We start from the raw sequence: 26,457 nt of genomic DNA on the forward strand, positions 1-26,457 counted from the left end.
GAGACCACTATTTTATTGAGGTTTTAACACTTATTGCAAGTTACCAGCCTTGCTTAGTTCTAAGAACACAGGTCCAGAAAAGTGTAAATTGGTCCAGAAGGAAAGAGTGAGGCTCTCTAAGTAATAAGTTATCATCATCATCATCATCATCATCATCATCATCATCATCATTATCATGATCTGTGCAGGATTGTCCACAAAAGCAAAAGAGAAGCATGCTGCTCCAGCCCCAAAACTTATTTTTATACAGAGACATTTGAAAAGCTTCTTGTGGTTTGATACAGTGTAAAACAAAAGTTTGGACATGCCTTGTTTATTTATGAGGTCTGAACTGGGAATTAGTTTTGTTTCCCCTGCTTTTATATTGCCTTCTGCAGCTCTGGCATGGCTGAGGGATTTGTGTAACTATCTCCAAAAGATCACAATCATATTGAATTCAGGAACGAGTTTGTTCTTGTTTATTTACCAGTTGAATTCACCATCCCTAATTTCTCAGCACTTGCTGAGATATGACAATATCCAATATGTAAATCTGGATGTTTCAGAATGTCTGAATGAGAACCCTGACTCAGACTCACTTCCAGGCAGTTTTGCTGACATATGGATTCAGAGAGACCTGATCAGGTTTCAGACTTTTTCAGTTCCTTCTCTAAGATCAACACACATGCTGGACATTTTGTGATTCACTCATCACTAATAAACAATCATTTTACTCTTGCAAAACCTCATTCTCCTGCTGTTCCCACCCCCTATCAGAAATGTTGCTTTAATAAACTCAACTTATGTGTTTCATCTGGATTCACAGGAGTTCCTCCAGGAGTGATTTTGGATCAATATATTTAATTTGTTTTGTGGCATAGAGGAACATTCCTTCCTCATATATGTGGTTTATTTGTGTCTATGCATTCTGCAAAGGAGAACATAAGTCATTTAAGAAGCCAGCTTAGGAAATGTAAGGAACCACATTAAGAATTTAGGGAGATGGATTACTTGGAGGGATTCCTTTAAGACCCAATAGAAGATATTTTGCTGAAAATCTTTATGAAGAACTAGCCCATTAAACATCTCAATGTATTCCCAGAAATTCCAGAAATGTTTAATCAGATATTTAGAATTTCCAAAATTAGCCAGAACCATTGCCAGTGGAAAGTTGGACTTTCTAGCACAAGATTTTTGAGTTATTAAGACAGATTTGCTTGTTGTTAAAAGGTGTCACTTCCCAGAATTCTAGTGTGGAAGGGCTGGAGAAGGAATAACTCATGGCAGCTGTGGATTTTTTAAATATCCAGAAATTATAAACAAATCTCAAGATGCACCCTTTGGTTTTACTCAACAATAAAGAGGTGCCAAGATGAGGTTCTAAAAAGAACCTGAGAGATCCATGTCATTCCCCTGGAGTCCAAACATTCTGGTACATGTGTCTCCAAATGTCTGCTGGAAACCCCAGTTTGCATCTCAATATTTGAAAGGTTTTCAGTAGAGCACCTGGGACTGGTGTGATACCTCTGTTAAGAGCTGTGAAGGGCTGAAGACTTTCCACTGCCTTTTTTCCATAAGAGTAAAGCAAGCTCAGGTCTTCCCAAGAGCTGCCGAAGCACACTCAGGATCAGGTGTTTGGACAGGAAGTGGCTTTTGCAATATGGGTCTGGCCTGGGCAGGACAAGGGCAGAGAACCCAAGTGAAATCCTCACTCCACTGACTTTAATCAATAACCTCTTGTGCCTTCAATTGAACCAAGATTTTGTGCCAATATCTGTGTATTTTCCAACCTCAGAAAGTGCCCAGCGTCCTTTCACACAGCTGACACAGATTCAAGGATAAACTTGGATTACTCACCTGGGCAGGTTCCCTCTTCCATTCATCAGACACCATCAAGTCACTTTGGGTCACCAGCAAGTCTCTGCAAATTGAGGGAAAAATCTTTCTAAGAATCCCATCATCTTTTGAAGTGCACCTGGATTATTCTGGCCGTGCAGCTTTCCATACTCCTGAAAGGCTCAGAGCAGTAAATCCAGCACAAGTATGGGACAGGTGGGCATTTACACCCAGAAATACAAGTAGTGCACCTGATCTCTCTCTCCCTGTGGGCAGTCAGAGGGTTGTGTAGCTTTGTTGTGGAGAGCAACTGAGATCTCAAACAGATCCTGACTGAGGGATGAGACAAAGCCAAAAAGATGCTGGACAACAAAAGAACGCAAGCAGATAGTGCACTGAATCCAGCATGCTTGGTCATCTGGGACAGGTTTCCAGCTCTGTCAAATTTTCTCCTACCTGCCAGTCACTTTGGGCCATCCCCAGGCCCAGGGCTGAAGCCAATAGCCTGCAGTGTGGGGCCATGGTGGCAAACATGCAGCAAAAGGTGACATATGGCACCGATGCAGACAAGGCTCTTGTTGCCTGGAGGGAAAAGATCTGAGATCTGCAGCTTTTGCAGAAGCACATGGATATCTATGTAGAAATGAAGATTTCTTTTAAAAAAATTATTTAGCTGTAAGTAGAAGAAGTATTCTCACAGTAACCTGTTCATCAGCACTGGCTAATTTAGCATTAAATCCCATACTCTCCCTGGCACTGCTGCAGAGGAAGGTATTTCCTGAACAGCTTGTTTCAAGTTTCATTCATAGGTACTGTCTAAAATTAGGTCCACCACTTTAATTCAGGTCCAAATCCTTTGCCTAGTGCAGCATTTTTTAGAAACAGAAATTCGGCTGAATGTGTTCCATCCCCTGCCCTATTCCCCGGAGCTGGCAGAGGGCTGCACGTCCCACCAAGGCATGCCCGAGAGCTGGGCTGGCAGCGGGGGCTCTAAACCCGTGACTAAATGAAAAGTACCGGCTTTTGTAAACCTGGGACTAAGTGCAAAGTACCTGCTGTTATGGGTGATCGCAAACTCCACAGAGAAGCAAACCTTCCCTTTGACTCTGGACAAAGCACACCCTGGCTGTGGAGATGGAGATAAACAAATGCTTGGTGGCCAAAATCTGCCCTGTGTGCCGAAGCTCTGGAATGTGGCCAGAGGATGCTCTTGAGCACTCTCATCTCGTGGAGCTGAGCGCCTCGGGAGGCTCCAAACTGCACATCCCACACTCCCTCACCACAGAGGATCTGCATTTCTGGTTGAGGCAAGCTGCAAAACCCCTGAGAAGGAAGGCTCGACACATCTACACCCTCACAGCACCTTGGATTTTTTGTGACCCCAGCTCAGTAACTTCATCCAGAGCCTTTGTTCTCCGAGTTGATTTTCATTTTGTAGTATCTCACAGGGGTCTGAGTGGCATCATCTCCTGGACGATGTCCCCTTCCCCAGGTCAACACAGGTAACCCTCATGGCTGAGGACACCTCATGTGAACTGGACACCTCAGTGCAGCCTCTGCAGGTCTCCCCACCCCAGGTGTGGCCCTCCCACCTTCCCCAACACAGAAAGGAAAAGCTCAAACCTGGATCGTTCAGAGCTGTCTTGGTGGTCCCAGAGAGGGAAGGCCTCAAGCTCCTTTGGTGCTGGGCTTTAGCAGCTCCTGCATTGTGTCCCCAGCATGGATGTGGGGTGCTGGAACCCAGCTGTGGCAGGTGGGTGATGCAGGGTGCCCAGGACCACAATAGCAACACTAGAAAAGCAAAAAAAAAGTAACACTAGGGTGTTCCAGGCTCCCACCCAGGCCAGCTGGGCGCTGGTTCAGGCAGCTGGCACTCACTGAGAGACAAACGTGCTCCAAGGCCAGATGTGGCCACAGCAGCAGGAGGCACAAACTGCTGGCAAACAAACTGAAAACAGGCACTTTCTTTGGCAAAATCCAAGAGAGAGAGCAAGCTGCCCATTTTTAGCACTTGTTAATTGCTTTAAAATCCATTTGACAACAGCTGCTAAATAATTTAGCATTTTGACCCATATGTCTGAAGCATCAAATAACAATAAATAAAATGCTGCCTGGGAGGGGAATGGTGGCTGGGAGCTCCAGCATTCCAGTGAGCACTCTGCACCACCCACAGCTCCTGGCAGGGTTCAGAGAGCACTGAGGGAAGTCCCTCCTTGATGCCAATGCTGGACTCTCCTCCTCTGTCCCTTGTCACTGAAGAGAGATGGTCAGTCAGGTCAGCTGGTGAGGTTCTTCTGTGCTCGCGGAGATGGTTCTGCCTCCTGTGAACACCTCTGAGGATGGCACTCCTGCCTGGGGACATACTTCACAGATACAGGGAGCCAAAATTATTAGTGCAGACCAGAAGTTTAATTTCAACTGGACAAAGTCATTTGAGGTATTTTGACCTGAATATCAGGTCAAAACCCTCAATGTCAACGCCAAAGCACTCACGAGTGGACGTTCCTGGGGAAATCCCAGGGCCAGGACGCACAGAGCACACAAGGATAAGACGTAAGGAGCTCTTGCTGTTTTTACACTCGAGGCCTTCCAAACCACGGAGCTGGGAAGGTGCAGGCCCAGCACGGCTGGCCCGGGAGCCTCGCCTGCATCACACCAGGACTGCTGCCCTGGCTTTGTGTGGGCATTCCGGCACCAATTGGACACAGCTGAGCATCTGCTTTGTGGGGAATGTGCTTCTCTTGCATTTAACTTGAGATTTGAAAAGCTTTTGCCTCCCTCCTCCCTTCCTCCTGGAGGCTCATGAATCACAGAGCCGCCAGACGAATGAGTCACCCAGCCAGTTCTTGGTCAAGCGTGCCAGTCTGGGAGGCTCTTCTGGGATCAAATGGGAGCAGGCCGGCTTTGTTGGTGACTGGCCATGTGTTGAGCCACAGAAACTGCTCCTCAGGGTCATCCCCATCTTCTTTGTGAGCTGCTGCTGTCAGGTTGTAATTGCTCTTTTGTCAGGAAAACTTGTGAATGTCTGAAGGGAGGGCGGCTGGGGAGAGGCTGGGGCGTTTCTGAGGAAGGGCAGACTCAGAGGCCTTCCCAGGACGCTGCTGCCAGCCGGGGCAATTGTTCTCCAAGGTCTCAGTTCACTGAGCTTGAACTTCCAAGCATGCCCGGCACATCCTTGTGCCTGTGAACCAGCCCGGGGATGTGGCTCACAGCCCTGGGAGGGTCCCCAGCCCTGGGAGGGTCCCACCCGCCCCTCAAAGGCTCCCCCACAATGCAGGTGCCCCAAATGAAACCCACAATTAAGGGCTCGCTGGTGGTGAGCACTGGTACGGACCACACACAGTTTCATAACTGGAAATATGGCAGGCTAAAAAACAATTGCTTCAGTTTATTCCAGAATAGAAAACTTAAAATCTGCCACCGGTTTGTAAAAAGATTTTTTTTTTTTTTTTGTTTTCCTTTCTGGGGAAAAAAAAAAAAAAAAAAGAGCAAGAAAATAGCTGGGGTTCCAATTCTCCCATGTTAAAATACACAGTGGGGTCCTGTTCAGGTATTCAAAGAGAGTCTGGTCTCCCTAGGAATCATCTGGTTCATTATCACTAAGTTGGTATGGACTCTGCTCCCCTTGGAAGCCAGTTGTGCCCCCTTCTGTATCTCCCATCTCTCCTGCTCCAGGAACAACCACAGTGGGCAGGTGACACATGGAGATATATAAAGAGCGATGAAGGAAATGGGAAGAGGCTACTTGCAAACAGATTTCCAAAAGTTGTCAGCAATTTTAACTCTATCCTCAAAGAATTTGGGATATGCAAAAATGTGGCTCTAACCCTTTCTTGCTTAACATCCACTGGCAATTATTTACCTCTCACTCACCATTCCAAACAAACCTTTAGAAAGCAAAGCCCCCCATCACCTGAAGCACGGACCAAGCCAGATCTGCCTCTCAACACACTCCATTACAATCCTCTGCAAAGGGAGAGAAAACGTTAAGAAAAAAAGTTGCACTGAAGTGATTTACCTTAGAACCTATTTGTGTGGAAGGTGACAGGAGTTGCTGGCCTGTGGCATGAGCCTGGCCTTGCTGTGTCTCTACCACCACTTTGGTTGTCCTGTTCTTCCACACTGCATTACAGGGGCCACCTCAAGAGTCCCCTGGAAGATCCTGGATTTACACTCATGTATATCTTCTCAAGTCTTTGGTTGTAGAGATTCAGGAATGTTCTAGAAAAGTTCCACCTTAATAAAATTCTGTCAAAGTTTCTAAAATGACAGTGAAAAATTTGCAGCTCCAGCCATATTCTCTAAGCTTGATTTTCTACAAAGGAACATCTTGCTCCTTTTCTTCTCCCCATTTACCGTAAACCACAAGGTCAAGGAAGCTTTGATAGCTCTGGCATTAAACATTTATGAAGATGGAGCTCTGCACACCAGCCAAATAAAACTTGCTTTTAAATAAGGACTACTTACCTACACCAGGGAGACCTTTTCGTGGTGTCTGTCCCTGTCTAGTACTGAACTGCCCTTTTCAGTGTACGTGCTTGTTTTGTCATCATTTATACACACAAAACCTTGGCAACATGGAAACACTACAGTTGTATTAATAGGAATGTCTGCTTAATTTCTATTGACTGAAATGAACAGGTTTTATGCCTTTATTAATGTTCAGCTCTTTATTAAAAAGTCAGCTCGGCAGGGGGGTGTTGTAGCTTTTCCGGTAGCCGAAGGATGAGAAGGCGTACAGAGTCTGTCCCTGGAGTCTCCATGGCACACTGGTTGGTAGCAGGAGGTGAAGAGGTGTCCAGTCTGTATCTGAAGTCCCAATCAGCAGACCATCCTCTCTCCTTTCCTCCTGGCACACTGGTAGCCACAGGGTGGGGGGATGTGCAGAGCCTGCTGCCGAGGTCCAGCAGCAGCTATCCCTCTCCTTCCCTCCTGGTAACACCAGAAAGAGTGTCTGTTTTCCTTGTGCCTGCTTCCCACAGCCCAGTCCAGTCTGGTCCTCTGTAGGTTATGGTGACAGGTCAGACACAGACCAGGGATGGTGTTCCCTTTTCCCCAACCAGCACACCCATCCAGCCCCCTCCACTGTGTCCATCTTTTCCATTTAGGGGTGTTTTCATCCCCAAAACCCCCTCCCATGATTCCACTGGATTATTTTGCATCCCAGTCATAGTGTGGGTGGGGGTGTAGGTGATTCCCAGGAGCAATTAGCTAATTAACATTTCAATGTCAGTACTTAGTTCGAGCCAAGTGTCCCAGCCAGTCTGTTTTGTTCATAACATTGCCCTTTGGTTAGAGAAAGGAAATAATCAGAGCTTCAGCTGATATTGAAGAAAATCAGACTTAACAGAGCCTAACAGTGTATCTGCCTTGACACCCTCTAGCATTTCTTCAGAGACTTTTATGAAACCCATGGACACAGACTGCACATTCCTGGTATCTTCCTTCTGATAAAAAACATAGAAATGTCAAGAAAACAGAATTACAAAGATGCGCAAAGATTTTTCTAAGGATCACAGCATTTCAACACTTTCAAGATTCTTTCAGTGATGAAATTTCACAGCAAACATCTCAGCTTCTCATTAGGGTCAATACAGGAGCAGGGAAGGCTGCAAGGGCCAAGGGACATCAGCTCAGATTAAGACCCAACATTTAAGGCACTTCTGAAGAAAAACCTCCCTTGTCCCACCTTCAGGCAACAATTTGAAAGATGCTCAGCTTCTGCAGCTTCTATTGACTGTAAAATTATCCCCAGATCCATGAGCAGGAGGGTCTTGGTTGTATCCAAATTTACTGGCACTGGTAGTTGGACAATGTCATTTGCTTCATCTCCTGTCTGCAGCTCTTCCCCACAGCTGTTGTCTCCTCAGCTCCACGCAGGAATACTTGGGAAGAGACACTGCTAGCCAATATACAAATATACAGATATAAATCTTTTAAAAAATAATCTTTTCATATTCTAATGGGAAAACAACACGTGGAAAAAACCCAAATTATTCGTGAATGTCAAGAGGATTAAATATCCTGTTCTTTAATTTTACTACTGAGCTTAGAGTGGGCAAAGCATCTCTGTAGCTTTGGACATGAAAGTAAAGCAAAATGTTCTGGAGAAAAAGGAGACAGAAAATATTTTGGAATTTAACTTATTGCATCTGGTGGTTGATACACTGAGTTAACTGAGAGGAGGTGCATTATTATGAAATAAAATGCTTGCTGCCTGTGAACTGAAGCTCTTCAGGAGTCACAGAAGAACCTCCAGAACACTTTCCTGGATATTGAGATCAGATATAGGCTTTGCACTGCTTATCTGGCACTGGGCTGTCCTCTTTCTTTACTCTTTACTGAATCAGCCAGATTAAAGGATAAGTAGTTTTTACCAGTGTACACCTTTTTCCTCCTGTAATCAATATTTCAGAAAGTACTCATGACACAAACTTCACCATCTAGCAGGTGATCATGTACATAATTTCTAGTGAATAGACTTTCAGATCCTTACTGATGTTCCCCCCCTGCACAGCCCCTCAAAATATCCTAGGCTAGCTCAGAGGTAAGCAGGCTGTGAAGGGGAGGAATATCAGGAGGTGGCAAAGATTCCCAAAAGAGGCTCTTACCCCAGATATGTTGGTTCAGCTCTCTTTATTCTGTGGTGTCCAAGGGGAGAGTGGGGCACAAGAGGACAAACAGGAAATGTCAGGGGTCTATACAGACTTTGGAGAGGGTGGGCTTCCCTGGCTCTCCCCCAACCCCATTGGGGCAGGAAGGGGTCCAGGGTTATCTTGATCAGAGTCACAGGGTCCCGGGGAAGGGAAATAGAGTGCCCATGAGCTCACTGTAACACCTTAGTTTTTGCATTTTTCCCAAGTCTTCATCTGACTGTGTGAATTTGGTAAAGTTCACTAAAGCTGCCTAGAAAAATTCTTTAAAATATGCCAAAACCATGTTTTCCTTTCCTGTTCCTTTTGCAGTTTTCTCTTCTGTATTTCCTTTTTCTGCTTTATTTTTCATAGTGGAAAAAATAGGGCTAGATCATTTTAATTAGAATCTTCTTGGCATTAAATACTGCAATTAAATAATGTCTTCATGTCAATACACAAAGGGTAGAATCCTGGTTTCAGGGAAATTATACCTTTGATTGTGGTGAGACCAGTTGATGGGTTTTTTTAGTCCTTACAATCTCCCCTCACAGGGTGATTAATCATAAGAGGAGGAAATATCTGACTGTATGTTTGTGAAGAACTATTTAAATATACACTGCTTAGCAAATTAGTTTTGTTAAACATTTTTTTCTCTCTCTGAGTTACTTATTCACAACAAGATGTTAAGACCGAAGAAAAAGAAAGCTTTTCCCAAGAGAACAATTACTGCTTGAAAGCAGTCACCTGTATGTGTGTAAATTAATTGCATTAGGGACTATTTATTCTCTTGATGGTATTTTCAGGCAATTGTTTTTAAAGATGATGAAGAAGGGCCCAGAGCATCTCCATGCCCAGGAAAGGCTGAGGGAGCTGGGGCTGCTCAGCCTGGAGAGGAGCCCCAGCTGAGAGAGAACAGAGGTAAGGGCAAAATACCAGACCTAACATTATTGCTGATGAAATGGCCATGAGTGCAAAGTTTGGGATGGCCCCTGGGCATTGAGGACAGTTCTTTGGAACCCTTCTGCAGAGAATCATCAAATCCCAGGGCAGCAGCTCCTGTGGGAATGGGCAATTCCCACAAGCCTTTCGTGTCCTGATGATGACATCACTCCCCCACCATGTAGGGGACAGGTCCCAGGCATCACTGGTCCCTCAGTGCTGTTGGCAGTGAGTGCTTGCAGAGGTGATTTAACCCCAGGAGAGGGGAATCACCCCCAGGAGAGGAGCTCCAGCTCTGCAGGGAACCCAAACACTTAATGCAGACTGGTTTCTTAACTTGCAGATTTCTGAAGTGAGGAGAGGTGAATCCCACTCTTTTTATCTTTCTGCACCAAGAACTGGAAAGGGATGCAAACAAAACATCAAAACATGCTCTGGGAGAAGGGGTGTGAGTGAAGAGCTGCTGTGGAAGGCTCCACACCTGGGTTTTGTTTCTGAAACCTTTCAACAAGCTGCACTCTCATGGTGCCTGAACACTGTGTAAATGGAATAAAGAGTATTTTCTTGTCTGTTTGGGTTATAAGATGTTTACTGTGAGGGTATATGTGACACTCAGGAAGTCCTGAGCTTTACTACAAGGCAAAACCCCCACACTTCTGAAGATGATTTCATTACTATGGGAATCAGGAGGACAGAACAGAAAAGGAGCCAAAGGTGCTTCATGAAAAATTACAGTGTAAGTCTTGTCCTAAATCAGTGGCTCACAAACACCTGGCAAAAAGCAAAGAAATGAAACCTGTCACTATTCCACCACCACCCATGTGAGCTCTGTATGTGGGCCAGCTGTACCGTAACATTTGTGGGTCTTGAACATCCACAAACTTATTGTAGTTTATAATTTGGTTTTCCTTGAGATCTTTGTTGTCTCAAGTTTCTCTACTCAGTTCCTGAAGAGAAATCATGATCAAAAGCTCAGTCAGAACAGTGTGAGTGGTAGGAGCATGGACAGCACACCTGACATTCCATGAGTGAGGGAACTACTGGGGCCGCAGGTGTGCTGCAGCCAGGGACGCACCCCGTGTGCTCCTGCACTTCCACCAGGTACCCGGGACTGGGAGAGTCTTGTGAAACCAGACACTTGTGCCTGTGAAAGCAGCTGCAATGGGCAAATGGTTTAAATTAAAGAGCGAGCCAATCCAAATTTTTCCCTGAGAAAAAGGAAAGGGAAGGAACGCAGCTATCTGAGAGCAGCTTTTGGAGTTGCTGGGCTCCAAACAAAGCACTCGCAGGTGCCCGAAGGAAGGATATTTGCACTGTGCTGGCTTATCAAACCACATGATTTACAGGGATGTGGGTAGACACTTCTCGAGCCATCTCAAGTTTAATTGGGCTGGGTCCATCCCTTTTATCTTTTGAACAAACTCTAGCTTCAAGTTTCACTTCTTACTAGACGTGGCTTACGCCCTGTGGAAAAAATGACAGATCCTGTCTGTTCCATGTTTGCTCATAACTGGATTTTTAGTAAATCAGATGCCTCTGGCTCTGGTTGGATAGAGCCTGGTGCTGGAAATAGATGTGGAAAGGAAGGACTGGGAGTTAAATAAGGGAGTAAAAATATGGAAAGAGAAGGTTTCAAGGCAGAAGTTCAGCCTCCATTATCATGGCATGGAGAAAGGGAGTGCACACATTCCCTAAAAAATTGCAGGGGCAGGTAACTTCAGATTTCAGTAACAAAGTCATACTGGGCCAGTTTACAGGGATCAGTGCTTCCCAGACAAACTTGCCACATGTCTGTTTTCAACACCAGCCAAATGGGGGGCAGGGACTGTTGGGTGACTCCTCTCAGGGCCAAGCAGCAGCACTGTAGGGTTTGATCTGTTATTGTCTCAGCTGCCCAGACCAAATTGTCCAGTTGATAATGATCCATCCAGTTTTTCTACTGGTGTGCCCAACATGGCCTGGGATCTCCAGGCCAGGCTGTTTGTTTGTTATTCTCTATTCCCATGTAAACCCTTCCCAAGTCCCCAGCCAGAAGTTCTGGTCCTGCACAGAGGAGAGGAGCTTTTTGGTTTGGGCGCTTTATTGCATCTGAAAGGATAAGAGGAAAAGCAGCAAACATCCATTTCTGCCAATAACCAGGAGGAAAAGCACAACAGAGACCCACCCTGGACACTGAGGAAACCCCTGTTCTATGGTGTCATCCTGCTGCCTACAACTACAGTGAAAGTAAACATTTAACAGGGCAACCCAAAGATAATGTGACTTTTAAAGCACTTTTCTCCTGTACCTTTGGCCTATGCCTGTATTTGTATATAAACCACTGTACTTTCCACATTTGGCTTCTCTTGATCTCCAGTCTGCTACTGAACTTATGTCTGACAGCCCCTGGTTGCCCTCCACTGACTCATCCCATTCTCCTTGGGCTGCTAAAAAGTGTGTGACTTATCATTTAAGTAGGAACTAAATAACAAACATAATGTATAGAGAAATTTGGCTACAACCTCTTATGCTTCTTTACTGGATTTTCACAGGGGTTCAAGCATTAATTTTCAAGCTGGCAGGAATTCTGTGCTTGGTTTCCCAGAGCCAGTAGTGGTTGCATGTTGTCCCCCAGTGCTGATACGTGGAGTGCACAAATCTGTCACAGCCCATTGCTGGAGAATGGAACTTTTTAGCTCTTATTGGCCAGGTCTGCCCTTCAGTGAGGCCAAGTACCAGCCTGTGTGGGAGTTTGCACCAAATTCAGGATGTGGGGGCCTCAGAGGTTTGGAGTAACCTAGAGGTGTTGTGGTGTGTTTTGCTTTGAATCCATGTTTGCTCCCTGTTCTCCCTAATCCCCTTTCTTCCCCAGCTGCTAAATTTCCCAAGCCCTTCCCTAACCTCCTCCCTTCCAAGTTGTCAATCCTCCCTATCCCTACCCCTTTCTCCAGAGAGTTCTGTGTCTGTCTTTTTGCCCTCCACACCCCATTTGTTACTGTGTATTACCCCCTCCCATATTACCTGATTTGCTTCACCTTATATTCCCTTTCCATATCCTCACTGGTTCACTTTCCTACACCCCGACTCCTGAGTTGCTGTATAAAAACTTCTGTTCACACCCCCCAGGTGTGTCTGGGAGCCCAGGGATAGATCCATGTTGTTCCCCCCAAGCCCTGTGTCATGGCTGGGTGTCCCTGCCGATAGCTGGGACTGAGCGCTCGCAGGGCACAGCGCGTGCTGCAGCACAGGGAGCAAGCCAGTCCTGGCATCACGGCCACCATCTCACCCATTGCTCAGTGGATTCCAGATTTGCTTTCACAGTTATTTTATTAAAGAGGAAAAGATTCGGGGTGCAGAGTAGTGTCAGACAGTGATACTCCCCACTCTCTTGCCATCTTTTTCCATAGTGTGGCTATTTTGAAGCAGTGAAGGAGAATAGTTTGCAGATCTACCTTTGCTCCTAAGCTGACACCTTAGTTCTGTTCTTTCCAGGGAAAATTACAACCAGGGACTATTTATCTGATATCTTTGGCTTGTTAGAGAAGGACTTTCTGTTTTGGTTTGTCCTTGCCAACCCTAGAGCTGAGAGCAGTGTCTCTGATGGGGTTAGAGCAGTGGCTCTGACCGAAGCAGTGTCCCTGCTGCTGTGAGGACACACAGCCAGAGCCTCGCTGCCTCGCTGTTTAGCCCAAGGCTCCAACAGTCTGAAATCAAACTGCCAACACCAGTGAGGATTCAAGGACAAGCAACAGGAATGCATTGAGTTAAAGCACTGGGAGCAGAACCTGCAGTGTGATGCTCACCTGTGCAATGGCTGGGTTAGTTATGGAAAGTCTGACTGTTCAGCAAGAGAGACTTCCAAGATTTCAGTTTCCAGACTGAAATCATCATTGCTGCTCATGCAGAATAATGTGACTTGCATTACTCAGTTTTGTTTTAGAATAAAAAGATGCTTTCCTGTTTCCAACTTAGCAAAGCCACTGAGAAATTCTGCTTTTCCTGTGGAGTTCATCTTTCACAAAATCCTTATGGTAATACCTAAATATTCTTGTTATCTCCATGACTTCAAGAAGCCACAATTCACCCACAAGTACTGCAGAAAGAACCTTCTTCTTGTAGACTGGAATAGTCTTAAAGTCCCATCTTTAATCTCCTGAAGAGCAAAGCCAAAAAATTAATTAAGTAGAACTGGTAAATACTTTTGCAAATTATTTTAATCCTGCTGTTGGCAAAGGGAGGGTGTTGGGTGTATTTAATATTAGTAGGTAAAGAAAATATTTTTGCTTCAAAGAATAATTTTTATATATTGTGACAAATTCAAATGACACGGCAGGATTGGGGTGGATGCTTCAAAATCCTCAGCATCCCAACAGCAGCAGCCCAATATCCACTCCTGGATCCACAACAGCAGTTTCACCTCGTAAAGAGTATTTGTCTGTTGAGACTATCTGCTAGAAATTCATCACAATATTTAGACTGGATTCTGAAACAAAATTGAAATTCCCACAAAATACCAGGTTACCTATAATAACACTCCCTGTGCCAGTCAAAAAATACCCCTACTTTAAAAATAAGTATTATTGAGACCATCTACAAGTACTGCTTAAGTATAAATCCAGGGGAGTTACATTGAGGAAAAGCAAGGTTGTGTTCTGCTTTGGAAGAATTAATCTGTAGCAAGTATCCTGAGGTTTTTCTTTTTTATCTCAATGTTTTTCCACTCATTGTTTCCTTCTCTTCGAATGAACCAGAGGTTGACAAATTGGCCTGCTGCTATCCAAGCCACATGCCGCTTGACTTCATGGCACTTGTGGTTTTAGGAGATTCATTGTTTGCAGAGAGAATCTCTTTTGCCGGGAAGATCAGACTTCTGATGCAATCCCATGAAACCCACAAACCACCTCCCTGTTCAGACCTTCAGGCCTGGGGTAATTTTTCTCTTTCTGCTGAATTCTTGGCAAATGTGTCCGATCACAGGCCATGACTAGAATGCTAAAGAAATCTGAAAAATTTGTTTGGCAAAATCTCTCAAGATTGTTCTGCTTAATCTGCAGATGGCTTATTTCAGGTCCCATGCAACTGTGGAAAATGGCTTTCCTCTTAATTGGTGTCCCCACCCTTCTCACCAGGGATATGCTAATGAGGAATGAAAATAGATGTGGAGTATCTGAGAACTCCAAGAATAATTCTTACCACCTTGTATCAAGCACAATCCTCTTTAGATCACTTAAAAGTCAAAGAAGCACCTAATTCTCTTTCTAACATGCCAAACTAAGTTTAAAACTCAACAAGTATTGTATTGCCCACCAAGGCTGACTATAGATGATCCTCCCCAATTCATGTGGGACCACATTGACTGCAAGGATGCCACTGCTTACTCGAGGTATCAAAGTGGTGTTTGTGTTGACATAGGAAATATGGGACAGGTTTTGGTGCTGAAATTGTGCAGCATTCCCCATTAACCCAATCCCCAGGGATGTGGGTGGCAGTTCACCTCTAGATGTAAACCTGCAGTGGAGAAAGGGGGTTTGCTTTGAGCTGGTGCCTTGAGTCAGCAGCCAGCACTGTGCAGACAGAAAAGATCTGGGATTTTCACACCATCATCTGTGTCCTTTGTGGACATTTTTGGGGAAAGGTGTCAGATAGTGGTGAGTATAGCCATCCAGGGACATTGACTCATGGACTCACAGAATGGTTTGGGTTGGAAGGAACCTTAAAGGCCATCCCATTCTACCCCTGCCTTGGCAGGGACACCTCCCACTGTCCCAGGTTCTCCAAGCCACAGTGTCCAACCTGGCCTTGGGCACTGCCAGGGATCCAGGGGCAGCCACAGCTGCTCTGGGCACCCTGTGCCAGGGCCTGCCCAATATCCCACCCATCCCTGCCCTCTGGCAGTGGGAAGCCATTCCCTGTGTCCTGGCACTACCTGCATATGTAAAAGTCCCTCTCCATCTCCTTATGGATTTCGTTATTATGCACTGGTGGTTATATATTCATTCTTGTTATTCTGGTACTGAAGTCACTCTTGTCTCTGCTCAGGTAGAAGAAATAAATCCAGCATTGTTTAAGGAACCAGCCCTATGCAATAGATACCAAATAACACATCCCAGAGTGCCCCCCTAGTGAACACTGTGAGCACAGGGTGCCCTTGCACACACCCTTGGAAAACATCACCACAGCAGCGAAAATGAAAACCTGCTTGGAAATCATTTGCTATACAGGAACCAGAAATCACAAAGATGGATCTATAGCATTTTAAGGAACAGCCAGACACTACATAAACCCTCCTCAAATCCCTGTTCTCCCATCCAAATTTTGATTCCCCATCTCTACCTGATGTGTACTGTAATAAACAGCATCAGGGGGTGGGTACAGTGAGCAAACCCAGAATAATGACGTGTAAAAAGATGCTTCCCAGCATGGCATTGTTCCAGAGTTACATATGGAAATTAATATCCTAATTAATAAGGGGTCATGAAGCACTAAATATTGAGGGCAGGCAGAAATTGCTGGAGTGCTTCTATGGCACGACACACTGGGGGCACAGAGATTGGCAAAGATGTGGTAGATGTACAAAAATATTTGGAAAATTTTCCTGTCTTTCCAGTCCAATCCTCTCTCTAAGGATTATATGCAAGTGTTTCACAGCACTCCAAGCCAATTTAGAACAATGTGATAAATCAACTGCCAATTCCACTCTGTCTCTCCATGTCCAGCATTCTCAGACACTGATGGAGCAAAGAAACTAAAGGGAAATAAACTGATAAACATGCCAGAAAAAATTTTGAGGGCTTATAATTCAGATTCAGTAAAAAAATTATTTTTCATCCCTATTTTCTACTTTCCACCAAGAGGTACAACATCCAGCAAGTTGAAACAATGTTGGTTGAGCAAGCCCTGAGCCAGGTAAAAGCTGCCCTTCCACTGGGAACAGAGCAAGAAGCCTTGAGTTTCTGATGTACCCCCATTCCAGCTGTTTTTTTACCTAAAATGAACAATGTCAATTTTTACTGCAGGAGGATTTAGCCCAGACAAGTCCAAAATGAAAGATGTAGCCAGATTGTTTGGGAGGTTGTTTGATTGTTTGGGATTTTGCTTGTTTGTTTTGGTGTTGAATTTTTCATAGACTGATCATGGAAAATGTTAATCCTGAAATATTTTCAGAAAAGGTAATGCTATAATAAAGAAATCCTCTGGCTGCTCCCAAGAGTTAAACCAAGGAACAAGAACTATCCTTCAATAGCAGCTCTGGTACCCACCCAAGAAAAATCCTATCAGACCAGCCAAAATCATGACTAAGAAGAGACTGAATTCACAAGCATTTTATATGTGCAAATGCTAATCCTATGGTACAATCCTTCTTCCAAACCCAGTTGTGCTTTGGCAGAGTCCCTTGGGGCAGGAAGGCTTTGGAGAAGTTGCCCACTTAAGGTTTCCACTCGACACTTGGCCATGGTAAAAAGGACACATGACCAGGGCTGGGAAAGAGATAAGAGGGAATGAGAGCTCCAGCGAGACATCCACTGCTTTTACCATCTCTGGGAGGGACAGAGAGCTGTGCACAGCAGAACTGCCAATGGCAGGGCAAAGGAATCAGAGCTGCAATCAAACAATGTCTGAATCACTGGTATCAAACCCAAAGCAAGAGAATGTCCTCAAAAGTGGGCAGGAAAGCTGGATTGGGATTCTGAGCTCTGTGCCTGCCCTCAGTCGCTCCCTGTGGGCCTGAGTGGGGAAATACCAATTCAATGCCTTGGGTTTCAAGAGCCACACAGGGCTGGGATGGATCTCACATGAGGCACACGAGCAGCACAATGAAGATTTTTGTCATGGTGGTGCAGCCAGCTCTGGGTGAGCTGGATTGGTGCTACTTTCCCTCCTACACAGTGGGTTACAGGCACCAGGCTCATGGTAGCAGCTACTAAACCTCCCCGAAACTCCTCAGGACTAGTAAATGACGCTAAAAAAGCCTCATTTTATCTACATAGTTTTCCATTTCCTTTGAAAGGTAAGCTGCTTCCTAGACAGACTCTCACAAGAAAATCTTTGAAGCCCTGTTGTGCCAGTGGCTTCATCCTCTTCACTGATTCACAGCCCTGAGTTCTCTGCAACCTGTCCTGCATCACCACTGCCCTCACTGTCCCAAATCTCAGCAGTCTCCTGCCAGGTGACAGGGATCTGTGGGTAGCTGAGTGTCTCCCCTCTGTCTCAGAGCCCTTCAGAAGGGAGAGGCTGCTGGAAGGTTGCATTTCAAGAAGAGACTGGATGTCTTTATGGGAAAGAAACCTCTGGAGGGCTGGGGCACAGGCAGTGCAGGCCAGGGAGAGACTGCAGCTGCAGAGGGAAGAGCACAGGAGGAACTGATGTGTCTCAACTCTTCTCTTCAGGCCTTCCTGGAGTTCAGCTTTGGAGAGAGGACCTTTGGGCTGAGGAAATATTCTCTTTATTTGAGGAATAAGGAGAAAGAACGTTCTTGTCTTCACAGCTACTTAAGAGAACTGGGCAGGAGAATGTGTCCTGGTCCCCGGGTGCCAGGCAGGTGCTGGTGCCAGGTGTCACCAAAGGCTGGGTAGAGCTTTCCCACAGGTCTGTCCAGCTGAAGGAAAGTGGTGATGATGCAAAAATAGGATGTAAAGCAAAAGAGAGAAACAACAGCTCTGGACAACATAAGCAGCTGCTGCAATAAAGCGTGTCAGATGATGTTGCCTCCACTCCAGGACTCCAATTGTTCCTTTAAAACTGGGGTTTTTTTGAGGAAAAAGTTTTTAAAAGCTCATTGAGCTCACACAATATCAGTAAATTGTCATGTTCAATACTTTTTGACTCTGGAAGAAAATCTGGTCTAAACTTTAAACCTCCGGAAAAGTTGGCACATATCATTACAATACATTGCATACTGGATACTTGACCCAGTGATGGGTGAACTGCAGAAGAATGGAGCTATCTGTTGTTTTTTTTATTTCAGAAATAAGGCTAAAATCATGGGGCTATCAAATTAATGAGAATTTTAGCCCTTCCTGGGGTCTCTGGTCTTAGTTTCATGATTGATGCTAAAAGAGGGATCTCAGATCCAAGTTTTTACAAGGGTAGGTGACTAATCAATACCTAAAACTTGGACAGAACCCTCCCAGAAGACTTCATCAAGCCCCTCACAACCCACAAGAAAAGTGCAAGGAAAATCACCTACAGAATGTTTTAAACAAACTATAAAGAATATGAAATCAGAAGCAAAGGATTTAAATACTTCAATCACCAAACTAAGTCTTAATATTAAACTGAAAACTGACCATTACACAGAGAATAAATTGGAGAGAGGTTGTTTACAACATTTCATGAAGAACTAGAATGGATTTCAGAGAGGAGTGAATTTGTGTAGAATCACTGGATGGTTTGGGTTGGAAGAGACCTTGGGGATTATCTCATCCCACCCCTGCCATGACAGGGACATCTCCCACTGTCCCAGGCTGCTCCAAGCCCCAGTGTCCAAGCTGGCCTTGGGCACTGCCAGGGATCCAGGGGCAGCCCCAGCTGCTCTGGGCACCCTGTGCCAGGGCTGCCCACCCTCCCAGGGAACAATTCCGAATTCCCAATATCCCATCCATCCCTGCCCTCTGGCACTGGGAGCTATTCCTTATGTCCTGGCACTCCATACTTACCTGTTAGCAAGTAGTTTCTCTCCATCTGTTTTGTAGGATATGAGACACAAAAATCACCCCTCTTTCTGAGGTTCCATCAGATCCAGCCTCTCACACAAAACTCCAGGTGACAGAGGCTCCACAAGCTGCACTTCCATCCTCATGGACACAGTCCCTGCAGACCTGGAACACCTTCCTGGGCCCAGGGCTACACACTCCTGAGCTGGAAGAGACATTCTTGTTGCTTTTCCATATTTCTTTTATAAAACTTACTCTTGTGCCTCTGTTGAAGTGCCAGGGGTGACAGAGAAAGCAGCAAGGGAAGGAAGAAAGAGTTGCTGGCAGCAGGCTGTGGATGTTGTGCAAGAGATCTCCGAGCTGGAGATGGTTTGCAGCACAGACACCAAGCACCCCATAAAATGTTTCAGATCTCATAAGCACAGCTCCAATAGGCTTTGAAGTGTTGACATCACATCAAATAAAATGCATTGCTGTCCAAGTTATCCCATTGGTTCCTCCCCCCGCCCCCCAAACTTTGATTGCATCTATAAAGCATTTTATATGGTTGAATAAATTTGAGTAACTCTCTACAAGTAAATCAAACCAAAATTATTAAAAAAATATATTGGATGCTAGCTACCAAGCTCTCAAAAAAAATCCCGTGTGTTTCCAAATATTCTGAGTACAAGATGGTGTGATGCAGCCTGGTGGGTAAACAGTCCTGAAGATGAACCTCTCCAAGGCACTGGGGGTTTTCAGCCTCAGACAATCACTGCTTCCCAAATTAAGGATTAGCTTTGTGATTAATTGACGGCATCTATCAAAAAATCAATTCTCTTGCCTCTCACATTCTGTCTTTCTGGGAAAGTGGTTATGTGAGGTTTTCAAAAATAAAATTTGCAAATTAAGATTAATTTCTAACAGGATCCTTGGCCAGATCTCCCTCTATGTTGCAGCAGATGGACTTTTGTGTGAAATATTTTTCCTTAGTTGCTATAGAAACATGCCAACATATTTCTGCTTAAGTGATTTGCTGGAGAACTGTTTGTTGTGTTGCCCAATGCTGACAGGAGTGAATCATTTTTAGTCTTCAGTCAAGGCTGATTAAAACCTGGTCTCTGTGTGTCTAACTGCTGCAGACTGCTGCTTACAGGGGGGACATCCTGCTAAAGTCATTATGGCTGGGACATTTGCAGCATGCCTTGAAGTAAACGAGGCAGGTGGAAGGTTAAAGCTACAAAAATTACTAAAAGCTGAGAAAAACTCAAGGCTGAAACACAACTGGATGTAAAAAAAAAAAGGCAGAAAATTTATGATGACTTTTAAAAATGAGATTTGTAGGATAATTGGTTCTAGAATCCAGTTATGATGGAAACAATCCCCAAATGAAATTTTCACACAAAAGAACAGGTCATATGCCTTCCAAAAGGTGCTTGAAGCAATGAGCCAAGTCCAGCCGTGTCAGGCGCTGCAAGGCCCATGCCCACAGCCAAGAGCAGCAGGTCTGGCCCCATGCTAGTCTCACACCACAAACACAGCTCAGGGCATCCCACCTGTGATGGTCCTACTAAATCAGGGATGAAATGCTTTGCTGTTCAGACCCCAGTGAACCCAACCTCATCAGCAGCAATCTGAAGATGATGGAGGCAGAGAATCTCAGACTGGTTTGGATTGGAAGGGACCTGAAAGCCCATCCAGTGCCACCCCTGCCATGCTAGGGACACCTCCCACTGTCCCAGGCTGCTCCAAGCCCTGTCCAGCCTGGCCTTGGGCACTGCCAGGGATCCAGGGGCAGCCACAGCTGCTCTGGGCACCCTGTGCCAGGGGCTGCCCACCCTGCCAGGGACAGATTCCTTAAGGGATAGTCAATGTGCAGGTGTGTGACTGATCCAAGCATTTCCTCTCTGTGTGTCTGTGTTCCAGACACAGGAGGTGCAGCCTCAGAAATTGAAATTAAAAACCTTTGCCCCTCAGTGTCTCAGGAGCTGGTGCTGAGGATTATTTCATCTGTTCTCCCCCAGCCCTCCCCCTGTAAAGCTCAGCTGAGGACACTGTTCGCAGGCCACTGCTGTGGGACTTATTCCTAAATCTTCCTGTGAGAAGGAAATGATCACACAGTGGTTGGATACTCACAACTTCTCAGGAAGGTGTGTGGAAAAAAGCAAACCCTGAGATTAGACAGAGGAAGCAATTCCCACTTCCGTCAGAAGTCAAACTGAGATACAGCCATGCTATTAAATTGCTTCATAAACTTAAATATAAATTTCCCTGTTTTGACAATAATCTGATATGTAATTGAATGTTGAAAATATGTTTTTTAATGAACTTTACTGCAGAGCTGGCTGCCCAGCCCACCTTTTATGAGCAACCAAGAGATCTGCTTCTCGGGTCAACTCTGAGCCCTGTGCTCGTGAGCCCTCAGAGTTGTTTATAACAGCCTCTTTAACTGGCATTTACTCCCTGCTTTAACATTTTCCTCATTTCTGTCCCTATTTTTGAAGCACACTCCCACAGTGGCAGGTCTCCAACTCCTCTTACCTCCAAGAGAAGGCAGGCTACCAGCTACCTTTATAGTTGTAGCCAATTTTTCTGCTTGGACAGCTTACAGGGGATATTAGTTGATGGAATAGTTGATTCTCTGCCCATGGCAAGCATATGAGTCATCCCTCCAAAAAATATAACCTTGCTGTCCCTCTTCGAGACATGGAGAGGCCTGGGGGGCCAAGAGGCTCTCTGGATACAGCTAAGGTTGTAATGTTATTTCTGTTATGCACAAGGTTTGTATGATTTAAAGGTAACTTGCAGGAAATTGGAGGACCAGGGAAGTCCACCCAGCAGGTGGTTTGGTTCTTGGTCCCATGAAGTTACTAACGAGATACTCTGGAGGAACACAGGCAGAAGAGGCAAATACAGTTCTCATCCAGGCTCCTTCACTGCCCAGCTTGGAGCCCTCGAGTAGTTACTTGGATTTTCATCATGTAGTCCTCTGCTGTCTCCCAGCACATGCAAACTCAAATGTCCACCCTCTGTGCCAGTTGGGAAATTGGCATTTTTATGCCTGAGGCACAAGGATCTGCAGCAGACGACAATCTCTCACAAAGAAATCTTCAGTGTCCCCCTCTGCCTTGCTGAGCCTGCACATCGAGAAGAGGACACAATCCAGCCAGGAGCAACCTCACCTCAGCACAGAGTTTGTAGAATTACAGCAGGGCTTCAGCCTTGGGAGTTCAAGTAGCCTTTGATGGGGGAAGAGGCAAGTTTGGAGACATTTACTAAATTGATTCTCCAGGCACCTCTAAAACAGTAACAGTAAAGAAGTCAAAATTCCCTCCCAGACCTCATATATCTCTGTAGTTGTGGAGCATGAACTTTTCTGGAGGCTCCAGTCCTGGAAAGTGTGATGCCTGTTAATTTGGACAGGTAGATTGTACCATTGAACTCCATCAGATGTCCTGCAGATTGATGGAAAACACTGCTCTGCTTTCTTTGGCATTGGGTGACAGTTTGGAAGCATTCTTCAAGAATTATAAAACAAAAAAAGATGTTGGCTGAATGTCCTATTTCTGAAAAGAAACAAACTTCAAATGTTCATCCTCATGAAAGACACCCCTCTATTAGAGATAGGAACTGGGCAGGCCCTCGGGTCTTCTCCGGGATCCTCATGTTCTTGGGTTCCTTGGTTTGCCACAGATCATTTTGCCTCTCCCATGAGTTCCAGGGAGTTCTTGCAATCATCAAAGTGTGGTTCTGTTCTCCTGTTCTTTGCCTTTCAGCACTGATGGAGATGTGGATGAGTAAAGACAGATGAGGGCTAGGCACAAAGCAACAAGCCCCAAATTTCCTGTGAATTTAACAGGAGACCATTTGGAAGTGTAACAGTGCTCCTGTCACAGGACTTCAAAGCATGGATCAAATACCAAACAGAAATGTTTGGTAAAAGCTCTGAGGTTTCCCCTGCCACAGAAGATGGAAGATTTTGGGAAGTGAAGTTCTACATTATTCTTTTACCCTTTCTTCATGGAAAGGGTGGTCAGGCTTTGGAAGGGGCTGCCAGGAAGGTGTTGGATTCCCCATGCCAAGCCCTTAGGATGCACTACCCAAGGAGTTGTTTCCATTTTGGGAAGCCTCCAAAAGGAAGCGTATCTTTTCCATTATCCCAGAAGTCCTTTTTCCACTCTGGTAGGTTCAGAAGAACAAATTTGCATTGAGCAAATCTCTTCCTCCCTGCTGATTACTCCCCCCCATAATTATAGCAAGTTCTTCAACATGTACCCCCTGCATGAAAACAAATTTTTGCCATAACCATAATTTCAGATCAACCGTCCATCATCTCAGCTTATTCAGCCTCAGAGTTAATATTATTTTATAGTGTATTTGAAGCAACCCTAATCCCCAGCCTGACTTGATTCCTGGGTTTCTGTGGAAGCCACCGGCCTCTGCTTCCCTGCCAAGGGAATGCCAACTCCTTAGATACAAGGTCTCTGGAAAGCAGCTGTGATTGTCCCTCCTCCAGGAATATTTTTGACAAGACAGAGAGGAAGCACACTTCTAGGCTGACTTGGCTTTTCCCCATGATCACACAAGTCAGAATTTTTCAAGACAACAGAATACCATCTTTTTCCATGTTTGTGCCTATCATGGTAACATTTAGCTGTGAAAATGGCAGAAGATATTTAATTTGAGAGAAATCCATAAACAAGAATTACCTTATCCAGGGCAGAACTCTGTAAGTTCTGAAATGTTTTGGAGATAATGTGGTGACTCTTTCCACCTGCAACTTCTGGAAGGGTTAGTGGTGGGTGTGAGAATGCTGCCCCTGCCCACGGCCCCTCTGAGGAGTCTCTGGGCTGAGCACCAGGTGTTTCCAGCAACCAGCAGAAGGGAATCCTCCCTTTGGCTTGGGTGGGAGGCCCTGCTGTAAATACAAATACTGGTTGTTGCTGTTTTCAGAACTACAGTGATGAAGAGGAACAGAGAGATTTGGGAACTTGGCAGGAGAGACCCAAGGCTGTAACTCTCTGGACTGGGAACTTTCTGCAGAGCCAGTGGGACCTGCTTCCTGAAAGTCACCACCAGTGCTGCCAAATGATTCTTAGAACAAACTCTCTGTGGAACTGCACCAAGACTGTACTACTGAGTAGCACCAAATCCCAGGAACTGCAGGGATGCTCTATCAAGGGTTTTCTGTTAGTCCTTTGGAAGTAGAACCAGTAACAGACTGTATTCAGCAGAGTAAAAAGATATTTTAAAAAATATTTTTAAAATGCTGATGAAAATTGATGATACTCTTAAAAATGCCAGGGTCATACAAACTGTCCTGTGCTGCCTCATGCCAGAACTCCACATAGGCAGTAGATTATTAGGAAAAAAACCTGTAGTGTTGTAGTGATAATGGCCCAGGTACCCCACAGGCTGAGAGTGACACCAGTGACCCTGTGCAGAGCTGGCAGCCTGTCCTACTGCCCCAGGATGTGACACAGATGTGTCCCCAGGCTCAGGCTGGCACACAGATGTGCCCCCAGGCTGTGACACAGATGTGATCCCATGCTGTGACACAGATGTGCCCCCAGGCTGTGACACAGATGTGATCCCAGGCTGGCACACAGATGTGCCCACAGGCTGTGACACAGATGTGCCCCCAGGCTGTGACACACATGTGATCCCAGGCTGGCACACAGAGGTGCCCCCAGGCTGGCACACAGATGTGATCCCAGGCTGGCACACAGAGGTGCCCCCAGGCTCAGGCTGGCACACAGATGTGCAGCCCATGGCACTCAGCCAGGGCTCCCTTGCTGATTTGGATGCATTCAGCTGCAGGTTGCCACTACATTTGACATATGTCACCAAAAGGAACATCTGACAGCCGTGGCAGGAACTGCAAACATCGGTTTCTCCCCTTCCCCCTCCTTTTCCCCATTTGTGAATTCATTTTGGTTGGGCTTATGTTGCTCTTGTGTTTTATTTTAATTCACTCAGATACTCATTAAAGGCATATTTGAGTTTAATGCATGAGTGTTCACATGACAAATGCAACATGAGATGCAACACCAGGTTGCATCAAAGCTGCTGCCAGACTCTGACAGAGACAAACAATCCAGGCAGAATTCATCCAGAGCTTTCCCAACACAGCCATGTATGTACATGCAGTTGCATTGTGTGAAAGCAAAACCCACAAATTTTATTTTAAGCTTTTCTCCAGCCAACACACCTTCTGTTATTAGTCTAATTTCCCTGGATCTCTCTGGGGAAGACAGTCTACTTTTTTTCCCAGTGCTTTCTCCCAGCTCTCTTGGTTATAACAATTATGCTTTATCCAGCCTGGGAGCAATTTGCATTAATCACGAGTAACCGACATATGCAGAATTCCAAACGTGGTGTGAATCCTATTGGAAAAATAATTCCCAGTGAGACATAGAAATATGCTTTTCTTCACCATGTGCTCACACAGCATTAGCAGGACAGGTCCCTGGGGCTGTAAAAGGGATCTGACCAGCCCAGTACTGGAGCAGCCACTGCAGAGGAGGCATCAGCACTGCTGTGGATTCTGTGGGTGAATGGACCCAGTCCTTGTTCCCAGGCTGGTGGAGGCAGCCCATGCTCCTGAGGATACTTAGGGAGAAAAGCTCCACCCCTGATCAGCTGTGGGAATGAAGAACTCTTGTGACAGTGAGACCTGAAGAGTTTTACAGAGTATCTTGGATTAAGTTCCGCAGCAGCTGGAGCTGGAGTTACCCTGATAGTTCTTGGAATAAAAAATGCTGCACAATGGAAAACTTGGAAGATGAGTTTGACACAAATCCTCAGCTTGTGCAAGTGCCCATGGCCCCTCTGACTCCACCTGAATTGCCTCCTCTCTTCCAGGTGAAGAAGTTCTCCACCATTACTTTAAGAAAGCTCAAGAGTTGTAGCTGCTGCCATTTACTCCCCAAAAACCAGACTATCCACTGAGGTAAATCACTCTGCCAGCACAAGAATGTCTATCAGCAGAGATCTGACTTTAAGGTACATTTTAATGCAGAAGTGTTACCTGGGTTCCTGAAAACTGAGCCCTCAGAGTGTCCCAAGGTGTTGGAGCTAAAACACTAAAAAATCTGGGGGTTTAAACGCAACCCAGTTCAATGTGCTGCATTTATGAATAGTACCTGAACCCACCACCTCCCAGCAGTTTACAAAAAGCACTAAATCAAAGACAGCGATGATAAGAATATGCTTCCTTCAGTCTGGTCCTTAAAATTCCTTACTCAATCCTTGGAAACCTGAAATGAAATATTATTTATGAAGTCCTGCAGTAAGAGCACAGTCTGGGATAGATAAATTGCTAGCAGCAAGCTATGATTTTAATTTTTTCCCCAATCACGGAATCCAGTCCCTAGTGTGAGCTCTCTCCCCCATGGCTCTGTTGCAGAGGTCTCTGCAGGATCCTTCCCCTCTTTCCCCTCCTCCTGGCTGCCAGC

At 45.4% G+C, this 26,457-nt stretch overlaps 1 long non-coding RNA gene across 1 annotated transcript; it reads right to left on the reverse strand.

Moving 5' to 3' along the window:
- Positions 1-2,323: 2,323 nt before the first annotated feature.
- LOC146766987 (uncharacterized) lies at positions 2,324-26,457 on the reverse strand. Its single transcript, XR_014956354.1, has 2 exons — positions 19,025-26,457; positions 2,324-7,714 (listed from the first exon to the last, which is right to left on the reverse strand). It is a non-coding gene; the product is annotated as an uncharacterized LOC146766987 (long non-coding RNA).

The sequence above is a fragment of the Lonchura striata genome, chromosome 6 (genome assembly GCF_050655825.1).
Source record: "Lonchura striata isolate lonStrDom1 chromosome 6, ASM5065582v1, whole genome shotgun sequence".
Taxonomy (NCBI): Eukaryota; Metazoa; Chordata; class Aves; order Passeriformes; family Estrildidae; genus Lonchura; species Lonchura striata.